Genomic DNA, 7,615 nt, shown 5'->3' with positions numbered 1-7,615 from the left:
TGTATCTCTGCGTATTCAATATCTCATTGCCCATTCAGACTATCAAATAATGATCATCGAGTCCTGTATGAATGTCAAAATGCATGTTTCCGCGTTCTAAAGTTTGACATGTTAATCAGTAGGCAGAGTTATGTTTTAACTTTTCACTCAGGGAAGAACCATTTTATTTCAAGGGTGTGACAGTGGCAATGACAGCAAATTTGTGTATATGTGCATAAACAATGCACAACCACCCCTTGTGATTACGAAATTTCGTAACCTATGGTAAATGGGTATGCCCAACAATTACCTTGCAGCTCTGTGTAAGTAGCATTCAGTACAAGTTTACAATCCATGTTTAAATTTTTTACGAGAGATAACTGGTAAAACATCCATGATGAGCAAATTGGTTTAGGGACAATATACTCCCAAGGGTCGGATCACTTGATATCCCGAGGGGTGGAAGACTTGAAAAAAAAAGGATTTCGAGAATTTGCCTTTGATTGATATTTGATTGATGTTGATTGTGTCAATGTTATTGCAATATGTAAATCTTGAAATATGTTTTCCATGGTCTGTTGTTGCAACAGAAATACCGTGTGCAATTAGTTTTAACCAGACTTTTGTTACGTTTTTACAAATACCGGCGAAACATATGAGAAAATCAGATTTCTCAAGTTTTGCTGATGTCAGGAACATTGAAATTTTTCAAAAAATACGTCTCTGGGATTTTTTTCTCAAGTCGTCACGGGATCAAATATTTTTCTCCTTCACCTGCCAACGATGTTTTTCCAACAATCCTCCCCTCAGGAAATGAAATGGTCCCCCCTTAACATTCCTGAGTATGTTTCAGTCCCCATTCATTTTTTATAAGCGCTTTGGTGCAAACACTACAATTTTTGCTCCCTTTCTTCAAAATGTCATGATCGAACTTCTTGGATAAAAATCTTGGCATACGATAATAAGAATCTGAAATGAAATCTGAGTTACAACTCAATGTTGAGTCTATAATTACCCTTGAATGGCCAACACACAGTGCGGATATTCATCGTGACTTGCAGACATTACTGATAAACTTGGAGATAGGACAGGGATCAAAGTTGACAGAAAGATTTTCATTCAAAGCTTTAAACTACATTGTCTTGTCTGCTCGTGATTTTACATGTAAACAATAGAACGAACAAACAATGAAGACTCACTGCCCAACATTGATTGGAAATCTTTTGAGAAATTGTCTTCAAAGTGATTCTACACGTTGACCATGTTTTAGACGATTAAATTGGATGTGTTTACAAGACTAATGTCAAATTACTCACAGGATAAGATAAACGACCCTTTCCTGGCTGTATGTCTGTATTGTTCTCTGCGCTTGCTTGCAAGGCAGTATAAGTAAAACAGAACTGTAAATATAATTTGATACTAATAAATTTATGGTTATGAATATCAAAATATATTTTGTCATTATTGTGTACTTTCATAAGTACCAAACTGCACGGGGATCCCTATTGACGTTCTGGCAAATTTTTGCGGTGGCCTCTCGACAATAGAGGCTTTAGTTAAAGTGGTATGCGCCTCGAAAATGAAAGACGTAGGGGTGGACCATTTGATATCTTTGGGGGGTCTGGAAGATTTAAGAGGTTGCATTTTTTGTACCTGATCCACTGTTCAAATTTTTTTTCACTCCCTGATTACTGGTAACTTTTTTTCTCGCACTCCTCATTTGGATACTTTTTTCCCAACAACAAATGTACAGTCCCCTACTGTGTGCCCAGTAAAATGTTGCACATTAGATAATGAGTTGGAACACAATACTTGTACATATATTTACCATTTACCATCTAACTAACACGTGGGAAAACAAAACAATTTGAGCGACTGATGAAGGAACCGCACTTTGGTTCCGAAACACCGTTGGGGAGCCGTCATTATTTACGGCCTGGGAGGGGTCGGAGGAATTTCATCAAAAACTCCAAAATTTCGAAGAACCCTCCCCCAACAATCATGATGAATTTGAGTAACTCCCCTCTCTAACTTAGAAATTTTGACTGACCCCCTCCCCCACTTACATAAAGACCAACACATGTATATACTAAAATACAGCACAAAGTGACAACAATATACAGATATTTAAGCTCACACGCTATAACCAGTATCCAACCATATAGTATTGTTTAATTTTGATGGCTATAATGACAGTTTTTACAAGCATATCTGGCTGAGCAGAATTTTAAAGTACAGGGGGAGAAAACGCGGGATGGTGAGGGCAAAGCGTCAGAGGGGCTGTCCCTATCTTGCATGGAAAATTTCGAGAAATTGATGTGTGCAATGTTGCAGTCTGGTGCAATCTGAGAGGTGTTTTTTCTAAGTAAAACTGTTAAAACATCTCAAGGGGGAGAGCACGAAAAGGGGATCCCCTCTCGTATTGAACATTGATGTGTATAATGGTGCAATTTGAGAGGTGTTTCACCGCTGTCTCACCATGTTTTCACTTGGTAAAATTGTTTGAAAATGACATTGAACACTGATATTTTTATTACATCTTTTGCATGATCAGTTTTTGAGTCACAATATTCAACAACCAAACAATGACAATACGTTTTGTGAAAAACAGTTCTCAGTTTGCCAGAGATTGAAGACCAATGAATATGCAGGAATGGAAAATCTGTGACAGGCTTCTTGTGTTATTTCTCCAGCTGCCAGCTTCTAGTGAAAAAGCCTGAATACGGTATGGTTAGTTGTCAAAATGGTTATTAAACTGGAGTCAATTAAAACATATGTTCCTGTGATAATAAAGGATGAATTCACAACAGTTCAGTTTTGTCCTGTATCGTGTGAAAAATTTGAGAAATTGACGTGTGCGAGCTGGTGCAATCTGAGAGGGTTTTTTTTTCAATTTGTCTTTTACTAATAAAACTGTTAGAACACCATGAAGAGGGAGAGCACGAGGGGGTGTACCCCCCTCATGCATCGAAAATGTTGAGAAATTGATGTGTGCAATGGTGCAATCTGAGAGGTGTTTCAATTTATTTCGCACAAAAAATTAGTAACCGCCTTTCTTCCTCTCTACATTTTGAGTAAACCCCCTTTGAAGTTTTCAATATTTTGAGTTACCCCCCTCATATTTCTCCGACCCCAGGCCGTAAATAATGATGGCTTTCTTAAGACGAATCACTCTAACATAAAGGGGTCCAAGATCACATGACCAGGGTCAAAACACTATCGATTCACCGGCATCTCGCCATGTTTCTCCCTATCATAAAACCACATTGATCGATTCAATATATCTTATCATTAACAATGGTAGAAAACGATGTGTGAAGTTGCCCTCACTTTCCTTTATATATAAGTTTAAAAAGCCAAAAGTTGCTTCATGTACTGACCACAATTACACCCTTGGGATCGAGCTGTATGAGGAAGACATTGAAATATAAATATAGCACTCCCCAAATGCATTTGGCCAAAGAACCATTGTGTATTGCGCCCGAAGAGCGCCCTGAAATTCAAAAAATGTGTTCCAGAAAGTAACTTTTGATGAATTTTATTTTCTTTCACCCTGGTGAGCCATCTTTTTTTCCCTAAGTCCCCTCTGGCTGACTTTTTTTATTGACATTCGCTGGGAATTTTGTTTTTTTTTGAAAATCTTCCAGCCCCCCTCAAGGATATCTAATGATCCACTTTAAAATTTTGCTAAAACTTTCCTAAATGAAACTTTCAACCATTCTCTTACAAAATCAGCAATAGAAATCAGGGGTCACAGTGCACAGTTTGAAACTAGCGATAGAATTACTCAACATTTTGCAATATTTAAATTCAAAATGGTCACCATCCATTTATCGGTAAACATAAAATTGTATAGTTTCGAAAAATTAAGCCGGTGAAAGTTTTCCTTTCAGAGCTTTAAAATGAGCCCCAACAAGCGGTAGTTCAGAAAAAAATAGTAGAAATTTGAGAGTCCGAATATCTATCCCCAACGCGCGTTCTACCTTGATTGCATAGTACTGCGGTCACAGTACTGCATCGGCAGTCTCTATTGAAACAGTAAATAATAGGAAGGGTACGGTCCGACTGTGGACATCAAAGCAGTGCACTGTTTCCTTCACAGCTACTTCTAGATTTCAAATATTTCTATAGCCAATTTGGGCAGATCGAAAGGTCAAACATCAAGCTGACCTTGTTTTAGGCCTATACTCTCGGCCACACGACAAGTAAGGCCTTGACCATCGAGAAATGATGCGTCGATGAGAATTCAAGTCATTTTTCGCTCACGTGTTCACACACGTGAGCTTATGTCGCAGCGATGTCTGTCTGTCTATCTGTCTGTCTGTGGGCCCGATATCTCAAAAACTGCTCTTCAGATCAGAGCCAAATCTGGTACATAGATTAAGTTTACAAATTGCAAGAACTGATTAGTTTTCGGTGGCTGTGGCTTGCTTACATTTTGCTCATTTGCATATAATAAATGATTTTAGAAAAAACGGACATACAGTGAGGACGACTGCACACTATTTGATGAGATTCACTAACGATGCTGAAGTTATTTTCGTATTCGTTTCGTATTCGTTTTCGTATTCGTATTCGTATTCGTATTGGAGTCACTGACAGAAATTGTTATTTTTAGTCCAGGTTTCAGGTATGAAACGTGCAATATACGATATTTACTGAGGTTCAAATATTCTGATAATTTGATTCGTAATTTCATCTGCCAAATTTGGTTAAATTTACATAATTTGCATTTGTAGATTTTAAAGAATTTTGTTCACTTCATTTTATTTAAAAAAAATACTTAAAATCGGTTGGGATCTGGTAAGGCAGCATCTTCGCTTGCCAATGTCTGTTGACCGGGCAGCTGGATGCACCCCGAAATCAGGTGGTCAGTGCCAAGTAATGGGACTCGTGAGAGCGGATGCAAAGGAGCTGCCCTGGACTGTACCATTGTTTTGCGGGGAGGGCAGATTTTTGTGAGGCGCTGTAAAACGGGTGACTGTTGAAAGCTATGATGAACGGGGGACTTGTCTAGGACAACCATCTGAATAAAAAAATGTGAAAATTGTTATATCCGGTCATCCTTTTGGACTCACTTTAGAATGATCATATCCATTTACAATTTGTATTTCAAGTATTTTACTTGATTTTGATATGGCTCTACGTAGACCTGAAATAAATTATAATAACAATACAATACAATACTTTACAAAACTCAGGGAGTGCGATAAGGCAAAAATTACAAAATTGCAAGTTACGACTAAGTTGTACGTGCTGCTACAGGGGAGAAAGTAACATAAATCAGTGACAATAGGTAGTTTATCTTTCAGAGTAAAGATAAGATGTGAGCAATATTATACATAAACCGGACCGACCGACAATTCATGTATTACATTCAATCAGGGCTCAAAGTAGCGACCATTTTCAGTCGCATAGGCGACCAAATTTTATGAGATTGCGACTGAATTTTTTTCAAGACATTTCTCCATACCGTATACGTGATCAAATACAACATATATTCGCTCAGTGTTCACGGAGCATTGTCCTGAAAGGCCACGACCCAAAAATACGCATTGAATAAGCATAGCCGTTGAGCGGAGTTACTCAAAGGTTTGAGCGCGTTCTCTCCTCTGCGCTGCCAATGTGTCTGCTGATGTATCTTGAATGATCTGTCAAAATATCCCATGAATTTAATGATAAATTTTACTACAATCCAATCAAGTATCAGAAGCAGTTTTAGTGCTGTCACATCATTTCAATGAACCAATCATAATCCCAGCATAAAATGTCATCAAAATATAGCTGACAAGGGAAAACAAGCAACCAGTAACTGCAACATATTTCATGCGTTCACGTGCGTAATGAATATTTGCGTTAGTGGCATGTGACCGGCTAGACCATTTCCGGAAATCGTCCTTTGGAAAGCAGATCAAAGCATCGATTTCATCAAGCTTGGACTGGATTATCCTGTTTCATAAAGGTTTTGTTTTCAGCTAGATCTAAATAGCAAGCAACTTTGTTGAAATATCATGGCAAATCTGCCGGGTAGCGACTGCAATTATGTAGAACCATGGAGGTAGTAGAGAACAGACCATGGATGGGACTGTGGCGATGACCTCAATTGACCCGAGCGAGTTCGATACACGCCGCAAGTACCGCTGCGATATCACAGCTAGGATTAAATGCGCATATACGTTTGAGTTTTGTTCTCTTGCCTACAAAATATCTATCGAAAGTTGATAGTTGCTGCATTTCTATTCAGATTTTTGTTGAAAAAAGGAGCTATCTACGGCTAGCGGCTTAATTGGTCCCCCAAAATAGTACTGCTGAAAGTTTTCGGAGTGACCTGCAGAACGGAGTTGTAGAGCGGGGCAAACTGCGTAACACTAGCCTAAAACTGGATCGCACAGTAACAAATGACGGAAACCGATCGAGCCAGTTGCGACAGCTACTAGACTAGCTGAAGTCTATTTATCATAGAATACAGGTATTTCTCGATATTTCGCGATACAAATTAATTTCCATGCATTCTGGTGTATCTTATCATAACACAAGATGATCAACATGTTCTGGCAATGACAGTTGACGCAAACGCAACGAAAGAAAAAGAGATGGGCCGTACTGAAATAAAGACTCTGACAACAGCTCACACATTAATTTAATCTTTATTAGGGAAACAAATATACCGATCGGGAAATAGGCCTATGATACCATTTTATTCATCTCGTTTTCTTTTATGACGCTTTCCCACATCATATGAGATGATATTTTCTTTGCGACAGCAGTCTAAATATAGCATGTCATCGACTTAGGGGCATGCGATAACGTTGAGCCCTGCATTCACTGTCGTTATGACGATCACTTTCTCAGAGATATCAGTTTAAAACAAGAAAATTACCTTTTAAGTTTACAACTCGTCAAATTGGGCGGGTCAGCTAAATTTCCATTATCGATACTAATGATGTCAACAGAATGTGTAAGTTGGTTGTTGTGATAAAGTTAATACGAAAACGAATACGAATACGAATACGAAAATGATGTTTGTTTAAAAAATCTTTCCTCCAAAGACTACTATACTGGCCCACAGGCGCTAATATCTTGGTAGTCTGCTAAATAGATCGATTTTCGGCCCGATCTATCGATCCCGTGGTCAGTATGCCCGCCACTGTAACCTAGTGAGTATTTTGGTTACAATGGCGCGCATATCGACTACGGGATCGATAGATCGAACCGAAAATCGATCTATTCAACAGACTACCCAGCTAAGGAGTGCCTGTGTACTGGCCGTTTGTTTTTAAAATCTCTCCTCTAATTATAGCAACGATATCTTTCAATCTAGGGCCTAAAAAATTGGATCTTTTTCAACTTACATTCTCAAATATTGAAGTATTGATATATTGCCATATAAAAAGCACTTTAAGTTCTGTAAAGACAGAACTTTTATATAATACGTACGAAATTCGGACTAAAAATAAAAAATTTTGTCAGTGACTCCAATACGAATACGAATACGAATACGAAAACGAATACGAAAACGAATACGAAAATAACTTCAGCATCGTGCTGAGATTTGCTAAAAATGATGATCACACCAAGATATATCAGCCGTGAAAGGTATTAAGGGATGACACTTCGGCCAATTCCTAATTTGCAT

This window comes from Ptychodera flava, chromosome 16 (assembly GCF_041260155.1).
Source record: "Ptychodera flava strain L36383 chromosome 16, AS_Pfla_20210202, whole genome shotgun sequence".
Lineage (NCBI taxonomy): Eukaryota > Metazoa > Hemichordata > Enteropneusta > Ptychoderidae > Ptychodera > Ptychodera flava.
The sequence above is the reverse complement of the archived record's forward strand: the minus strand, read 5'-3'. Positions refer to the sequence as shown.